Source organism: Telopea speciosissima, chromosome 4 (assembly GCF_018873765.1).
Source record: "Telopea speciosissima isolate NSW1024214 ecotype Mountain lineage chromosome 4, Tspe_v1, whole genome shotgun sequence".
NCBI lineage: Eukaryota > Viridiplantae > Streptophyta > Magnoliopsida > Proteales > Proteaceae > Telopea > Telopea speciosissima.
In genome coordinates this window covers 44,949,516-44,969,153 of record NC_057919.1, presented here as the reverse complement: position 1 = coordinate 44,969,153, position 19,638 = coordinate 44,949,516, and the positions used below count along the sequence as shown (strand labels likewise).

General features: G+C 40.5%; 1 protein-coding gene across 1 annotated transcript in view; it reads left to right on the top strand.

Moving 5' to 3' along the window:
• The window catches only part of LOC122660083 (centromere/kinetochore protein zw10 homolog), an 80,120-nt gene that overhangs the window by 8,261 nt on the left and 52,221 nt on the right, over positions 1 to 19,638 (top strand). The window lies entirely within an intron of this gene.

The window sequence follows — 19,638 nt, the reverse complement described above, 5'->3', positions numbered from 1 at the left end:
AGACAACGTGCGAAGGGCAAGCAAAAGGTGGGGGAAAATAGTCAACAAAAGGGGCGGAGGGAACAAAGAGAACAGAGGGAACAAGAGAGACCAGCTAGCCAGCATAGGGGTGACATTGCATGGTTACATGGTACTCCCATTGATGGGGATAAGAGAAAATCTATATGTAACTATTGTCACATGCAATTTATGGGAGGTGGGTCCAGTAGACTTAAACAACATCTGACTGGAGGATCTAAAGATGTTGTAAGTTGTCATATGGTCCCCTCTTGAAGTAGCCAGGAGATTGGTGATAGTTTGAGGGGAAGAAAGAAGAGGAAGGTGACAGGTAAAGGATAAGAGAACAACTTGAGGATACAGTGAGGAGTTCGATGGGAGGAGGAAGACGATACAATGATGATGATGATGATGACTCCTCCTCCTCCTCCTCGATGATGACATTGCGATGCACTGATGACATACAAACAAGCAGAGGAGGCTAGGGATTTTAGGCGGACTGTTTGAGGAGCAGAGTAAGTTTTCAAGATGATCGCAGAGACAAAGAGTAGGGGTAGTGGAGGAGCTGGCGGTTCTGAGGTCCTAGAACTTTGAATCCTTTTAAAAGATCACAAAGTGTGAGGGCAACCCTAACACCTCTACCAGATGCAGTACCACCATCAACATCGATCCTAAATTGCATAAGAAGAAAGGAAGCATCGACCCGAATCAAAGGAGCGTGGAAGGGGATGAAGGGATTGGTTAAAGAATCAATAGCTAAGTGGATGCTATACCATACCATCCCGCAAAGAACATCGCACAAGGCCCCCATTATGATACCATGATAGATACCATTGGGTGGCCCGGATTCAAGGGCCCCACCCCATATGAGGTAATGAATGTTTATCTACCTCAACAAAAGAGTGAGATTGATGAGTACATTAGTGAGATGAGGAATATGTGGGAGACATATGGGGTGACTATAATGGCGATGGATGGATGGTGGGCCTACAAGAAAGTCCATCATCAATTTCATGGTTTATTGTGATGGGAGGACAGTGTTCCTCAAATCGTGGATGCATCCAAAGAGATAAAGGATGCAAAATATATTTCTGATTGTTAAAGGAAGTAGTGGAAAAAGATGTGGGTATTGAGAATGTTGTCCAGTTATAACAGACAATGGAAGTAACTTCAAGTGGCGGTGAGAAGATGATGAACAATAGTAAGTACGGCTCTTCGGACTCCTTGTGCAGCCCATTGCATTGACTTAATGCTAAAAGATATGGGAAAGTTAAAGTTGGTGAAGACTGTGGTTGAAAGTGCAAGACAAGTCACCAACTTTGTATACAACCACTCCTATGCACTCAATCTATTGAGGGAAAAATGTGGGGGTGACTTGGTTAGGCCTGGCATCACAAGATTTGCCACCAACTACATTGCTCTCAAAAGCATTGAGACAAAGAAGGCCGGGTTGAGAAGCACGTTTGCTTCTGAGGAGTAGTTTGAATGGAAGGGTTCCAAGACTGCAAATGGGAGGGAAGCATAAACAACGATGTCATCGAGGACTTCGGACCAAACTAAGCAAAGTGGTGAAAGTTTTAGAGCCGAGTAGTTAAAGTTCTACACGTTCGACTCTCGCTCTGAAGGGCCCAACCATGCCAGTCCTATATCTTGCAATAGACTTGATGAAAGATAGTGTCTATAGTGTGGCTCCTCGCATGATGTAAACACTTCTTAGATATCATAAATGCTCATTGGGAGAATCAACTTATGCATCCACCGCATAAGGTTGGTGAGTAAATTTGTTTTATGTTTACTAATTTATAGTATTATTATTTACTAATTACCTATGCATTTGACAATACCTCTATTCTATATGTCATATTTCAGCATACTACTTGAACCTTAAGTATCAATATAACAATAGGCTTGGGTTGGAAACTCAACTTATTGATGTTGTGAAACAAGTAGTGAAGAAGTTGGAGCCAGATGGTGCACTACAAGCAATTTGCAACAATGAAGTGAGTTCATTTGGAAACTCAACTTATTCATGCTTTCAAATAAGTAGTGAAGAAGTACTTACTAATTTTCCACGTGGGTGTAGATCAAGGTATTTAGGGATGCATTGGGAAGTTTTGGGCGAGGCTGCGATACAAGGCGGCACGTGGTGTTCTTGGTAATTCTTTTAAGTTTTAAATTACATATGTATTGAAATTTGAAAGTTGAAAGTTGAAACAGCATTTGACACATGTCTTTTTTGTTGTAAACTTGTAATGCAGCTGAATGGTGGGTGTTGTATGGGGAATCGGCTGAAAACTTAAGAAGAATAGCAATTAAAGTCCTTGCCCAAACATGTTCGCATCTAGTTGTGAGAGGCTGGAGTACCTTTGCACTCATCCACTCGAGAGACGCACATTGGGGTCTCAACGTTTATCGATATGGTGTATGTGCCTCTGACTTGAGGCTGAAACTGCAACACATACGCATGGGACATGTGGGACAGAGGGGCACCATTGATCTAGTGACATCTTTCAAGTTGACTCGGACGATGAGGACCCTATTGTGGATTGGGTGAGGATAGAGGTGAGCCAGTGTTGGATGAGGAGGGAGGTAGGCCCGACCCCATGATAACTTCGAGATTGGTGCGATGTGGGCGAGTATATGGCTAACGAGGGTCGAGATACATGCGAGGAAGCCTCACCCATACCATTCCGGCCATGGTGGCAATGTTCTGATGATGAAGACTGGTCAAGTCCTCGAATGATGATGATGATGATGGTGATGATGGTGATCTTGGTGGTGGTGATGGTGATCTTGGTGGTGGTAATCTTGGTGGTGGTGATGTTGGTGGTGGTGATCTTGGTGAAGAATTTGACAGCGTGCGGCGTTATGTGGTAGGCCGAAGGCCCAGGATACGGCACTGTAGAGCCACTCCGATTCACCTGGAGAGACACGATTTGATCGCCACACAAGATACGGACCACGAGCACGTGCCCCGCACCCCCACCTCGAGAGACCCCTACATACATACAACGAGGCGTAGGGTTCGACAAACACACGATTCAACTGATCACATGGACATTGATAACCTATCTAGCTCTGTTGGTGGTTTGAGTATGGGTGATAGGGAGGGAGGACCGACTGGACATTGGCGTGCCCCATCTTTTGACGCACATGCCACTTCATTGGCATCGGATTATGGTGCATCACAACCTTACGGTGGATATGGATATGGATCATCATATGGGCAGTTTAGTGGGGTAGGGGACTATGACTACCAGTCCCAGTCCCAGGGACATACTGGATCATCTTTTGTAGATAACATCTTTACATACCTTAGCGGACCTAGCTACCAACCTCACCAGCCATACATGCAGCCAATGCCATCGCCTCTTGCGCCGGCGCCAACATCATATCATAGTGGATCATCTTCTTCACGGACTGGATCGATTGGTAACCCTAGTTTATATCCTAGGATAGGTTACCTACAGTATGTTGATGATTCCATTTACTCAACACTTGTGGATGACTACACTCGTTTCTTCTCCGATTCTATACCGTGGTCCACATATGTCCTTCAAACAGAGAGCAATGGACGTCGACTCCAGCGAGGCATGAGTGGGATTGATCCAGGGAGGCACAGTAACTACTATTAGCAGTTTAGCACTTGTAATTTGTAACTTAAGTTGTGATTTCATTAATCCATGTGTATTTAACTATTTATACATTAGGGTCGGCGACCGTATGTCAATCAAGGGTGCAAGCCCAAAACACCAATTTGAATTCACATTTTTACAATTTTATGGTTTAAATGTGTTTATTAAGCTTAAATAAGGCTGTCCATCAAGTTTCAGGCCTAGATATGGCCAAATACCCCCCGAGATGGACCCCCGAAATATTGCAGAAAAAATGCAATATCTCGGGCATATTTTGCGATATCTCGGATATTTCGGATATCTCGGTAGGCCCGAGATACCGATATATCGCGAGATATAGTACTATGGATGAGATAAATAAGGCTGGCTTTAGAGTGAAGGAGCCAACACCATATGAGATGTACAATGTTTACTTACCCTATGACAAGGAAGACTTGATGGAGTATATTGATGGGTTGAAGCCTATGTGGGAGCATTATGGTGTGACTATGATGTGTGATGGTTGGACTGGACCCACTGGACAGTCCATCACCAACTTCATCTTAAATTGTGATAGGAGGACTGTGTTCCTCAAGTCTGTTGATGCATCTAAGGAAAAGTAGGATGGAAAATATATTTACAAGTTGGTGAAAGAAGTAGTGAAGGATGTGGGAGTGGAAAACAAGTTTTAAGTTATTATTGACAATGGTAGCAACTTTAAAAAGCCTGGGAAAAAATTGATGAACAATCCCAGATACAAGCTCTTCTGGATACCATGCGCACTGCATCAATCTCATGTTGAAGGACATGGGGCATTTGAAACTTGTGAAAGGGGTTGTGGAGAAGGCAAGACAAGTGAGCACATTCATCTATAATCATGGATTTACTCTGTATATGTTGATGACCAGGTGTGGTGGTGACCTAGTTCGGCCAGGGATTACACGGTTTGCAACTAATTGGGTTGCACTTCAAAGCTTCGAGTTAAAGAAGGCTGGTCTTAGGTCGATTTTGTTTCTGAGGAATGGTTTAACTAGGAGGGGTCTTCAATTAGTGGAGGTAGGACAACCCAGGCCACCATTTCTAGTGACAAGTTCTTGGATGATCTGAAGAAGGTCGTAAGTATCTTAGAACCAGTTGTTACGGTGTTGAAAATGGTAGATCAATAGAGGAAGCCCACCTTACCACACTTGTGGGCAGCACTTGATATGATGAAGATGTAGGTTAAGGCAATTTACAGAAGGGGTAATCGAAAGTTTCTTCAGATTATCAGGGATTGATGGGAGAGGCAGCTCATGTATCCACTACATAAGGCTGGTAAGTTGTTAATTTATTTACTTTAATTCAACTTATCAATGTGTCATTGTTATTTAGTCTCTTATTATAGAATTTTGTTGTTTCAGCATACTATCTAAACCCAAAGTACCGCTACAAGCATCGACTTGGGATGCAACAAGATTTGATAAATGCAGTTCACAAAGTGGTAAAAGGTTTGAGTCAAATTCAAATAGCCAGTCCATCATCAATGCTGAGGTGAGAACCAATCATTGTTTAGTAGGTAAAAACATATGCAATTATACTTGTTGGTATTGATGCTAATTAAAATGATAATGTCAGATGAAAGCTTTTTGGGATGCCACTCAGGAAGGCACTGTTGCTGGTTAGTCCAATGAATTAGTTTTTCCATTTGTAATATATAACTGTATACCCTTATTTACTATTACCTAACAATAATCTTTAATGCTCTCTTGCAGCTGAATGGTGGTTGCAATATGACAACAATTTACTCAAACTATCCAAGATAGCACACAAAGTGCTATCTCAGACATGTTCTTCCACTGGATGCGAGTGTAATTGGAGTACGTTCAACCCCATACACTCTAAGAGGTGGAACCAATTGGGTGTTAAGAGGCTAGAGGACTTGGTTTATGTGCACTATAATATACGATTGAGAGAGGAGCACATATGACTTGTATGGAACATGAAACACACCCTATTGAGTTGGTAGACATATTCCAAGTGGATGAAGATGATGAGAATCCTCTTTATGAGTGGGTCAGGGATCGAGGTGAGCCTTTATTAGATGAGGCTGCGGGTCAACCCAACATGCATAGATGATTATATGGCAACATAGGGCAATGTTCATTCGCATACCCCACGTCCCTGGTAGTAGTGGAGCTGATGATGATGACTGGTCCCATTCCTCTAATGCTACTCAACCACCTACCCAAACTCAGGGCCATGGTGGTGGTGATGACTGATGTTGATGATGATGATGATGGTGGTGGTGGTGGTGGTATGAGGACTGGTGGGTATAATGATGATAATCCCAGATTAGATTCCTTACGTTATGAGGAGGATCAGATGTTTCAGCAGCAAGAGGCAGATCGACAGAGGTTCACAGGGTAAAGTCAGTTTACTCGTGCAACACAAAATGAGGATCATGGTACATGTACCTACAGTCGACGTCCTCGTAAGCGTGGACTTGGACCTATTGATGAGGCATCTGGGATGGATACATCTAGCTTTTTTAGAACAATGGAAGCCATGAGTTTGGGGGAGACTAGAGAATTTGGGCATTGGCGTGCCCCATCCTTCATAGCAGAGCCCCCTAGTTCATCACAACATCATGATAGTGGCTTCAAGCAAGGTTAAAATCTCGTTTCGTTTCGGTATTTCAGTTTGACCGAAATTTCCGAGATACCAAAATTTCGTCGAATTATGGTATTTTTTCTGTAGGTGTAAAATGCCAAAATGACCGAGATTTCCGAAATGAGATGACCGAAATTACTGAGATTTCCAAACCTGACCGAAATTTTCGAAATTTTTGAAATATTACTTTTTTTCAATGCGATGTTGCATTTCGTTTTGACTCGACCGAGATACTCAAAATTCTCGAAATCTCGACTGAGACGAAACGAGTTTCTGTACTATGGCTTCGAGAGTGTCGGATCAGCATCATATGTTGGGTATGGACCGTATGGTGGATATGCTGGTGGACCATCCTTTGAGAGCACCGGTTTATTTAGGATATGGAGTAGTCATGATACATCTACTGCTACATATGGATTTGGGGATGGGTCAAGTGCTGGGTCATCCTTTTCGACAATATCTTTGGGTATCCATCCTAACCATGTGTGTCGGCTCCATCTTCTTATTATAGTCTTAGTGAGCCCTTCCCTAGATTGGGATATCTTAGACAAGTTGATGATGGGGCTTATAGATGGGCAGTTATGGACTATCAGAGCAAGTGGGCCCAAAGCATGTGATGGGATGCATATGTGATACATTCGGAGGAATGGCTCCGAAATATTTAGTGGTACACATCTCGTGGATTGGGCCCACCAAGAAAATCTGCATGGAATTGAGTGAGTGTTGAGCTCCTTAATGTTTTACTTGGTTAACATGTATTATTTAGTGTTCTTGTACTTTAACTATATGTGAACTAAGTATTTATTATATGACTACTGTACCTTATTCTTCTGAAGTTCAGCGTACACTAGTAAACTTGGGAAAAAAACCATAAGTACCATTTTGGGTGTTTTTTTTTTTTTTTGTGAAAATAGTTCATGCATTGTGTTTAGAATGTCAACAATAGGCTGTATACAAAAAATCAGATAAAAAAAAGCATTTCTGGGCCTTGAAACCATCAACTCGGCTGGGAAAAAATCACAGGTTTCGACCAGTTTCGACCATATCTCGGTTTCTGGCTGGTCAAAACCCGAGTTTTAGAACCTTGCTAAGAGCTATGAGAATCATTTACCTACTTAGGAATTTAAATGAATTGCAAGTTAAAGCTATTCCTAAGTCTTGATCTTTATGAGGGTCCTTGAAGCTTAATCTTCATTGATCGTTGAATAAATCCTTCATGTCTTTGGTCCAAGCTTGTCTTGGATCTTCCAATGAGATGCTTGCCTAATGACTACATCCATTTACTTGGGCTTGACTTCTTGTAGTTCCTTGATGCTTTGGAGAGGATTCCAATTGACCATTGAGACTAGGGCTTTTTCATCATAAACACGCAAGTTAGTAATCACCAAAAACATACTAAATATAATGACTCAACAAGAATACAAGGTTTTTTCAAATTAAAAGTACACTGAGACATGGAGTGTATAGAGTACTTAGTGGTTGGTCTTCTCCTGGCTATCCATTATGGTTGCGTTTTAGGGGAGTGACACATGTTCTATTTGGAGTAATTGAGATGTTCTTTCTTCGTTTCTTTCTTAATGTTTTCGGTGGAGGGAGATTTGATTTAGAGTTCATAAACAGAGAATCATCTTGATGAATTAATATATGACATGGATTTAGGCAGTGCTGAAAATTCTATGTTCTCGCTAAGTGATATAATACAATACTCTAGTTTTATCTAGAACAGGTATTTTCTTTAACATTGTTAAGTATTGTAAACAGCCTTGAGAACTGAATGCTTGAGTGATTCTTAGAGATCACTAAGCCCTTTTATTTATATTAAAGAGAGTTACATCTAATCAGACTTGAGCTATGAATAAAGTTACAACTAATCAAACTTGAACTAGGAGAACTACCCTAGCCGATTCTAATTAGTAATCCTAACTAGGAATCGGCTAGGAGGGGGAAAGGGGGAAAAGGTCAAAACTACCCCTATCGGGTAGAACTTCAAAACATACATTATTTTAACACTCCCCCTCAAGTTGGAGCATAAATGTGAAACCCACCTCTAATTTGAACTTTTTCGAACTTGTGTGATTACAGGTTCTGAGTCTGTGTCTATGCTTGCCTCTATGTTGTGGGCTGCATCAGTGGTGGATTCAGAGCAATCCATTGACACACCTACGGAGGATTCTAAGGAGCTAGTACAACTAGCTATCCTTGAGTCTGAGAATCCTGCCGGGTCCCAGCATATCAGCTTCATATGCCAGACATGCTGGATCGAGCATATGCAGAACCTCACCATCTCCTAGGCCAGTTTCTAGATAAAGAATCCCATTCTATATATATATATATATATATTGTATTTTTGCTTAACTACTGTATTAGGGGCAGAATAATAATTTTTACCTAGTGGGACCCTCACCCTTTGTAGATCTGGGCTGCTTAGATGCCAACATACCCGGGCCCACCTCCATGACCTATAAAAGCCTAAGTTATAACTTAAAAACTTAAACTAAGTAATTAATTTACTTTAAAAACAGATTTGAAAATTTCATTCCTAAAACTAATTCTAATTAAAATATAACAAACAGCCCTTAGTAGGACTTTCTATATAAGGAATTCTTAGTTTAGGATTCATTTTACACCTAAACAAGAAATCGTTTTCAGCATTGGAAGCTTAGAAGAAACTAAGGAAAAGAGAAGGAAGAAGAAGAAGGAAAGCTAGGGTTGGTCTTTTGGGACTTTGAGTTACACTTTGGAGCTTGGGAATTGGGGCTGCCATCATCAATTGAACTCTAAATTCAGGTAGGACATCTAAACCTTGAATCTGTTTTCCCAAAATTCCTTTCTTCTCTTTTCTATTATGGTTGAATTCTTGACCCATACCTACCCTAGTATGATGAACCCTAAGTTGGGTTGTTAATGACTTTATAACCTAACCTAATTAGACCAATCTACTGTTATAGGGCATCATCCAACCTTAACCCTAATTTCTCAATTTCTTCTCTAATGTTCTTGCTGTTTTCTTCTAAGGGATTAAAACCCAATTTAACCTAGACCTTAGGGGATTAGATTGTTTGTGATAGAATCCCAAATTGGACATAGAAGTAGCTTAGTAGATCACCAAAGCCATGCTGAAATATCAGCCCTTTCTTTTCTTATTTGGTTTCAGCCATGTTTCCAAATTACAAGAATTTTTACTTTATTTAATTTTAATTAGGAAACCTAATTTGATCTTGCATGCAAATTGGTCAAAACTTTCCACTTGGTTGTGCCGGATTGAGACAGTGAGTCCTATGTCAACCGGATTCACCGATTGAATCCGGTTCTACCACATGCTTGGTTTTGGTTCTTGTATACTTTGGGATTTTACCCATGTTGTATATTGGTTATGTAGGCAATAGTAACATCAAGAGGTGTAATAGTTTGTGTGTATTGGAGCTTCAATTGACTAGGATTATCCTCCAATACAGGTAAGGGAATTCTGACTTTAATTTGGGAGTGTTTTCTTCTTTAATTACTGTTTATGCTGGCTGCCATTGACATTCATCATCATAGTAGTATTTAATCGTGTAGTTTTGTAGCTTTTATTTTGCATTAGATAAATGCATGTTATAGGTGTCATTTCATATTGCATTTGCATACTTTTACTATGATCTATTTTGATGTGCTGAGAAATGATGTTGAGATTGCTTAATTAATATCTACTGCTGCCTCATATGACATCATGACTAGAAATGCATATGGTTAGGCTATTATAAACCCAATGCTACGACCCTTGCCAACAGGGTTAAGGTGTTAGATAACCCGTGGCAGGTCTGATGGGTTAATACCGGAATCCCATTCACTGTCCCAGGTCTGATGGGTTAATGCCGGAATGGGAACAACAGTAGGGTTATCACTAGGGGTTCGTTGGGGTCTGATGGGTTCATTCCGGAACTGGCGGGTCCCTACCGTAGTAGAGTGGTATTCTTGGGAAGATCGATGAGTTCATTCCGTGACTGAGAATATCATACCTATTACAGTAGCATTATACCTCATGAGACCTAGAATTGATGCTAGTAGCATTCTTAGTTTTAGGTCATGCATCATGGACTATATGCATATGTTTGCATGTTTCCCTTGTCACACCCCGGCCCGGTTTATAAGGGCTAAGCATGACTGGATGTGTCTCACATCCAAATAACCCACCAGGATCGCAAGTGTAGTACTCTATTCACAACTATATCCACAAATACAGAATTAAGTGCAGCGGAAGCAATTAAATACATAAGTAAGGCAGCAATAAAGGAAGACTAAACTGAACAGTGATATGTATATATATGTATATATATATATATATATATATATTCGAGAAACTAGTGTTACAATGATTCTTCCATAAGCAAAAGAGTTAAACAAAAGACTTATTAACATAAACTATATAAAAGTGTATAATAAAGAGAAGGGGAGAAGCCTGAATCTAGCAGTATCTCAGGAGAACGCGCAGTCATCGCACGAGCACGAAGCATCGTACACCACCGACAGAGGAACATCAACTCCACGGGCCAAAGGAGAACCTTGTGTGAAGGAAACTCCCACAGAAGCAGCAACAAGATCATCTGAAAAATATAAGGATCCAAGGGGGTGAGCTCTCAACTGAGCCCAATAAGGGAATGCATGCATACAAACACAATAAAATCATGATGCATGTTCTAGTCTAACATGCTCCTAACACAGATGCTAAGTCTCATGAGGCATAAGTACTACTGTGGTAGATGCTAACCTCGGTCCCAGAATTAACACATCGGTCACCCGAGTGAAACCATTCTACCACGGTGAGGACCCGCCAGATCGGCATGTCACCAGGCAACGGACCCGACAGACTCCCAAAGACTAACCCTTACTGTTTATTCCCACAGCGGAGTACACACGCTAACATGGGACAGAAGATGGCTCCCCGGCATTTACCCTTCGGCTGAACCACGGGTTGTCCAACACCTCTTCCCCTAGTGGCAAGGGACGTAGTACTGGGTGATGATCAACAACCTAGCCCAGTGCAATCTATTAATGATGATACAGATATGGATAGCTGAATTATAAAAGTATAGTACTTCACCATCAATAAATTCTCAATAACAATAATGTCAATGCAATGCAAGATGCCAAATGCAGCCTAAATTCACATGCATTCTAGTGCAATAAAATACAAGCTAACAAACTATATGCACTGAGTAGCATTTGATGATGCATGGCATGCTAATCAGAACAATAGTAAATTAAATGATAAACACACCAAAATTAACTTCAAAGTTCCCTTACCTGCAGTGTTAGATTAGTCTAGGTAACAAGATCCCAGCAGGTCAGACCACCACAGGAGAAAGACAGCAAAAATAGTCCTAAACAGTAGGAAATAACAAGAGTTAAGGCCCGGAACAAGTCTAGGTTAACACCCAATCATAGGAGGGCAAAATGGGCAATAAAAGGGTGAACCGGATTCAGACCCAAACTGAATCGGACGACCGGTTCAAACCCTGGTTCTACATCCGGTTTAAGTCTCAGAATTGGGGCTTTTGCTCAATTAGCATGGATCTTGACATGCATGTGGTCAATTTCAGGTTTTCACCTAATTCTAAGGTGGGTCAATATGAAATTGCTGTTTAATTTTAAAAACCATTATTAATTTGGGGGTTTTTAAGAAATTAACCCCAACTTCCAATTTAGGGTTTAATAAACTTAATGGTTTCAGCTGTAATTTGACAAACAACATGAAATTGATAGTCTAACATCAGGTCTGAACCGTTATTGGTCCAAACAAAGAAGTCAGAGATGGGTTATTGGTCAATTAAGCTTATTTAGCTAAGGTTTAATGGCAGATTTTTAACATAAAATCAATTAGAGATGGACAATAGAGAAGATGAAGTTGAAGTAACAGGTTTTCCATGGCCTACCTGGAATCAGCAACAAGAAGAGACGATGGCAGCTCAACCTTGGGCAGTAAGAACTCCAAAGAAGGTTTCAAAGCTCCAAAATCAGGTAAACAACCAAAGCCCTAGGATATGGCTTCTCAATTTCCTCTTCTTCTTCCCTTTTTCTCCTTCTCATTTTCTTCTTCTCTAGTTTTTTTTTCTTTAGGTTGGAACGATTCTGGTTCCTCTCTTTTGGTTTTGTAATTTGTGAATAGTAAGGATGGGTTAATATATATATGTAGTGGATTAACTAAGGGGTGTTTGGTTTGCTAAAAGCAAAATCTGTTTTTTAACACTTAATTCTAAAATCTGTTTTTAAGTAGAATTAGTTCTAAATTCTGATTTTTAATGGAATTTCATACCTATTAGCTTAATTCTAATTGTATATTGATGTAAATGACATCAAGGGCAATCTGGGTACGGGTAACTATTGGAAACAGGGTTCCCCACTGGGGACGTGGGTCCCACAGCATTAAATTACTATTCTGCCCCCTATAATTCATTTTAAGTAAAATTACTATACATAAATATACAAGAAGGGTTGTCACCTATAAGCCGGTCTAGGATAGAGTAAGATTTCGCAGGCCATCAATAAAGCATGCTAGACACAGGAAAAATTGACAAGTTACAGCCCATAGCGTTGAGGCTAGCATGGGCACAAAACCAGAACCTGAGATCACACAGGTTCCAAAAGTTCAAATTTTTTTTTTTTTGTTGCGGGTTTCACATCCCTTGCTGGGCTCAGTGGAGCTCACCCCTGTGGATCTCTCTTCTTTTTCAGATAGTGTTGTTGGTTCTGAGAAACCAGATGATGTGGATATTACTGCTTCGGACTTCCACACCGATGAGGACCGTACGGTGCAGAAGTTTGATGTCCATGAAGCTTACTGCGGATGCGATGCATGCCCGTTCACTTGATCTGGCCTGATGGAGCAGGCTATTCCTTTTGTGTTTATAAATTACTTTTGTGAAGTATAATATGTAGATACTATTGTATTTTTGTCTGGTGGTGCCTTGTGAGAACTATACAATGTAATACAAAGTTTCAGTTAATATAAATATTTAGTTATCACATGATCTCTTTATTATTGTTATTATTATTATTGCTTATTCTCTTCCGTTGCGATGATTTACTGTGTTTTATGAACTGTGAATAGGAGTACTGTACTTATTGATCCTGGAGGATTGATTGGATGCCAGTTGGCATCCGGTCACACCTTGCTCTTACTGGGTGTGACAATAAATATCAAACATGCCCAACTTGACTAAAATAGGATGAAAGACTTTCCCACTTAACCCCTTAGTGAACACATCGGCTAATTGGTCAGTCGACTTCACAAAAGGAACACAGACTAGCCCTTCTTCTAGCTTCTCTTTGATAAAGTGCCTATCAACCTCCACATGTTTGGTACGATCATGTTGAATCGGATTGTGAGCAATGCTAATGCCAGCCTTGTTGTCACAATACAACATCATGGGAAGATGGACAAGAGCATCAAGATCTTGCAATAAACCTTTAAGCCACACCAATTCGCAGATACCCTGTGCCATGACACGAAATTCTGCTTCAGCACTAGACCTTGCCACTATGTTCTGCTTTTTACGACACCATGTGACAAGATTCCCACCAACAAATGAGCAATATCCGGAGATGGACTTTCTATCAGAGGATCCAGCCCAATTAGCATCTGTATAAGCTTAAACTCGAAGATGGCCATGAGGAGACAAGAGAATTCCTTTTCCCGGGGCTGACTTCAAGTACCAGAGAATTCGAAGAACAACATCCATGTGAGAGGAATAAGGATCATGCATGAATTGGCTTACCATACTCACGGCAATGGCTATGTCTTGCCGTGTATGAGATATGTAAATAAGTTTTCCCACTAGCCTCTGATAACGACCTTTGTCAAGAGGTTCACCTTCCTTTTCCTTGAGTTGTGTAGTAGCTTCCATAGGTGTATCAAAAGGATGACACCCTAACATCCCAGTCTTAGACAATAAATCTAGGATATATTTTCTTTGGGAGAGAAAGATGTCTTTAGAGAATCGAGCAACTTCTATCCCTAGAAAATACTTTAACTTCCCCAGATCTTTTATTTCAAATTCACGGCCAAGGAAAGTCTTCAACTTGCTGATCTCATCACTATCATTTCCGATTACAACAATGTCATCCACATAGACTATGAGAATGGTTATTTTTTCACCATTCCTTTTTATAAATAGAGTGTGGTGAGCATTACTCTGCTTATATCCTACAGAAACCATAGCCTTGTGGAACCTTCCAAACCATGCACGGGGTGATTGCTTCAACCCATATAAAGTACGCTTCAATTTACATACCTTGCCACTGGTCTTATCACATGAGAAACCAGGTGGAATATCCATATATACTTCCTCTTCAAGCTCTCTATGGAGGAAGACATTCTTTACATCTAGTTGCTGCAATTCCTACCCTGGATTTACTGCATAGGATAGTAGCACTCTGATAGTGTTTAAGTTTGGCAACCGGTGCAAAGGTCTCTTGGTAGTCGATCCCGTAAGTCTGAATGAACCCCTTTGCTACCAATCGTGCTTTATATCGATCCATAGTGCCACCTACCTTCTGTTTCATCACAAACACCCATTTACATCCAACTGGTTTTTTCCCTGGAGGAAGAACCACAAGCTCCCATGTATCATACTTTTGTAAGGCTTTCATTTCTTCCATCATTGCTGCCTTCCACTTTCCATCTTTAAGAGCTTCTTGCCAATTCTGGGGAATACGAATAGAAGAAAGAGAAGAAACAAATGTACAGAAGGATGGAGAAAGAGATTTATAAGAGACAACATGAGAAATAGGATGCTGGGTGCAAGCCCGAATACCTTTGTGATGAGCAATAGGTAGTTTAGGAGAAGAGATATTACTTGGAATAGGAGAATGATCCGGTTCCAGAGTCGGCAACTGGTGCTGCAGTAGATGGAAGCTGCTTTTGTTTGGAACATCCTCTCTGGTAAGTTTTGAGATTGGAGTCATTAATTCTCTTATGAAATTCTCCAATAATTTTTTGAATTGGAGTAAGCTTTTTTTGAATTGGAGACTTGGAGTCAGCTCCCCTTGAATGGGATTTTCATCATTAGCAGTATCTAAGTTCTCCCCCTGTGTAAGATCCTCTTTGTCTTCGTTAGAAGATATGGGAGGAGCAGGAGGGGTGGGGTTAGGCTGGTTATGTACAGGAAGTTGAGTAGGAAGCTTAGTTAATATATCTAGAATTCTCCCCTTCAAGATGAGGAGTCGGATAATAGGAGAGAGCTTCATGAAAAACAACATCCATACTTACTAGGTACAACGGGTAGGTATTTTGGGATGGAGAATACCCTAAGGAAAATGCAGCGAAGGCACAGTGTTCAAGTTTGCTTAGGGAAAGAGTATCCCAAGCATAACAGACACAACTAAAGACTTTAGGGGGAACCACAAAGGCTGAAGAGCCATGTAAAATGTCAATAGGGATGCGGGAGTCAAGGATTCAGGTAGGCATCCTATTAATAAGATAGGCTGCAGTAAGGACAGCATCGCCCCAATATTGGGGAGGAGCAGTATGGGCAAACATTAGAGTCCGAGCCACCTCTAGGAGGTGGCGGTTTTTCCTTTCAGCAACACCATTTTGGGTAGGGGTATCGACACAACTGGTTTGATGGAGTATCTCATGGGTAGCAAGGTAGTGTTGGAACTGACCGTCCATATATTCTTTGCCATTGTCACTCCTTAATATTTTGAGTGTAGCATTGTATTGGGTCTGAACCGACTTGTGAAAATTTTGAAAACAAGAGAAAACATCACTTTTGTTATGCATCAAATATATCCAGGTACTTCTAGAATGACAGTCAATGAAAGAAACAAACCAACGATGTCCAGAAAGAGATGGCTTTCGACTAGGTCCCTACACATCAGTATGAACAAGATTAAAAGGAGAAGAACTACGTTTATTACAAATAGAATAAGTGGACGATGTTGTTTAGCCAAAACACAGGGCTCACAAAAAAATTCGTCCTTATTACATTGTTTAACTAATGCTGGAAATAAAAAAGATAAAGTTCCTAAAGTGGGATGACCTAATCGGTGATGCCACTATCGAAGTTCAGAAGAGACTAGTGAATTTTGATGAATGGGAGATGGAACTAGTGTTGGAGGAGGACTCCCATTATCAAGCAGATACAATCCATCATGCATCTTACCACATCCAATCATCGAACCAGTTGCCAAACTGAAAAACACAATGTGAAGGGAAAAAAGTTACTTTGCAATTTAGGTCACGGGTAAGACTACTAATGGATAGAAGATTAGTGGTAAAATTAGGTATATGTAAGATAGAGGATAAGGTTAGAGAAGGAGAGAAACTGATAGATCCTTTCCCAGCGACAGAAGAGAGGGAACCATCAGCTACTCGAACTTTGTCTTTCCCAGAGGCAGGAGAATAACAATGAAATAAACTGAAGGATCCAGTCATGTGAACAGTGGCACCAGAGTGACAGAGTCTATGATCCAAGGAGAAGAGACTACCGATGCACAATGACCAACAAATGAAATACCCGAATGGGCAAAATTTGAACCTGGAGTGGTGGAAGAACTGGCAGGAGTCGACATAGTAGAAGTAGCGGAAGCCTGTAACATACGACGGAATGCTTGAAGTTCTTCCTTGGATAGACCAGTGTCAGTAGTTGGAGCCAAGGAATTAAGTATCGGTCCATATCGTAACGTATCAGCCGATACGTCTCGGTATCGATATGATATAGACCGATACGTCTCTATTTTTTTTAAAAATAAAATGTCTCGATTGTATCGATCGATACATATCGATATGGTTGATATGTATCGATACAACCGAGACGTCCTTTTTGTTAGAAGTAAGGGAGAGAGGGGGAGTCGTGAATAGGGAATAGCGTCAGCCCCTATTGACGATTCCCCTATTGGGGGTATTTTTGTCTATGGGTATTATTTAGTTTTTACCCTATTTAATAATATGATTTGGGGGCAGTCAAACTAACGACTGCAGCCCCTATTCTGCAGAATCTCTTCTTCCTCCTCCTCTCTTATTCTTCCTTCTTCTCCTTTCTTCTTCTTCTTCACTTATCTTACATGGTATCAAAGCCAGGTCTGTAGAGGTCCATTATTCATCATTCCTCTCTCTGTTCCTGCGTTTTGATTTGCATAAGCCTGCGGATTTGAAGACTCAAGGTTTTGGAACTTCTCGTGGTCTCATCTTAAAGGGGATGCAGCACCCTTTGCTGCAGTTTTATGGTTTTATTTGAGACTAGTTCATGACTATATAAAAGAACTAGGTCTCGGTTGTTTGTGTTTTGGATTTGGATCCAAATGTGAAACTCATGGCAGAGAATGGGGATGTTCTGGATGATCTAGAGAAGTATCGAATGCTTGTAGGGAAACTCAACTATCTGACTGTGACTAGACCTGACATTTCTTTTCCTGTCAGTGTACTGAGTCAATTTATATCCGCCCCTAGGACAGCTCATTGGGAGGCAATTATAAGGGTGTTGTGATATATTAAGAAGGATCTAGGGCGTGGTCTCTTGTATGCTAATCATGGTCATAGAAGGATTGAAGGATTTACTGATGCGGATTGGGCAGGATCTCCTATTGATCGAAAGTCTACTTCGGGCTATTGTGTCTTTGTTTCATGGAAGAGCAAGAAACAGACTGTAGTAGCTCGGTCTAGTGCAGAATCGGAGTATCGGGCTATGGCTCATGGCACTTGTGAACTAATGTGGATTAAACAGTTGATGACTGAACTTGGATTTGGTGATGATTCTCATATGCTGTTGTGGTGTGACAGTCAGGCTGCTATTCATATTTCTGAGAATCCGGTGTTTCATGAGAGAACAAAACACATTGAGGTCGATTGTCATTTCGTTCGTGAGAAGCTGCAGCAAGGGATTATTTCCCCTCGCCATATGAGAGTGAATTACATTTGTACCAAGCTGGGCATGATTAACATCTATGCTCCAGCATGAGGGGGAGTGTTAGAAGTAAGGGAGAGAGGGGGAGTCGTGAATAGGGAATTGCGTCAGCCCCTATTCACGATTCCCCTATTGGGGGTATTTTTGTCTATGGGTATTATTTAGTTTTTACCCTATTTAGTAATATGATTTGGGGGCAGTCAAACTAACGACTGCAGTCCCTATTCTGCAGAATCTCTTCTTCCTCCTCTCTTCTTCTTCCTTCTTCTCCTTTCTTCTTCTTCTTCACTTATCTTACACTTTTTTCATTTTTTGTAACTTTTTTTAGCGTATCAGTACGTATCGATATGTATCGGTCTATGTCTCGATATGTCTCGACCCACTTAAGAAAAACATGGGTTTTGTTCATTCTTACCTGCAAAACACGAAACAGAGAGCTTCCAGCGGAAAAAAACACAGTCCAGCCTTGGGAAAACCCCCAAAATCCATGTTCAAACCCATTTTTTTGACCAGATTTTTTTAGGGCTTCAATTCCTTGGTCAAAAATGATTCCAAAGGAGGTGGAATCAGAACATTTGCTGCATCCAACAACCCACATTCAAAATCAAAAGGTGTTCTTGAAGGGAAAGGTAGGTTTTTTGAAAAAAACTTGATTTTTTTGTTCAAATCTTTGATTTTTGGTCCTTTTTTGCTATGATTCATAGAGAATAGGTTAAACTAACTTAGTATTGCATTCTTTGTATACATTTACAAAGATTTGAACTCAAATCTTTGCATTTTTCACCCAAAACCGAAAATCGCATCCAAAAAATGATTTTTTTTTTATTTTTATTTTCTTCCAAAATTAAAACATATCCTAATAATGTATATAATTTATAACAATTTCAAAGTGCCGCACTTGTCTGGTTATACATTATTCACAATTCTTAGTGTATATGCATGATATATGACATAAATTACTTGCAGCACTTTCAGCCGTCAGCATAGGCTGAAAAGCAGGTCGAGTACACCTCTGATAGTGGGGAATATGTCCTCCAAAAAGTCTGATGAGCCAATAAGAAACCCTAATTTGATAAAAAATTAGGAAAACCTGGGATTGGAGAAATCGCAGGTCTGGATCTGAATTGATTGTGATCCACTCTTGCAGTCTTCAAACAAAGAAGGTGTGCACCAAGTATAGCAGTAAAAACCTCCAAAAAAAGGAAGAATTGACCTTGAATTGTAGTAAGAACTCGATCTTCAAGGTTGGAGAAGTTCTGCCGGCAGAATTAGGGCACACCAATGATCTTCAGTCTTTAATGAGGTGGTATGGAGGGTAGCATCTAAATCTTTAGCAGATTCACCTCATAGTTGCTGCCCTGAATGAAAGAGAAGAGCCGGGAGTGGTAGAAAAGAGGAAGCTAGAAACCGTGGAGGGGAGGGGAAAAAACAAAAACCAAAAATTTGAGAAAGCTGTTTGTTAAATCAGAATTGGCTCTGATACCATGTAAACAGAA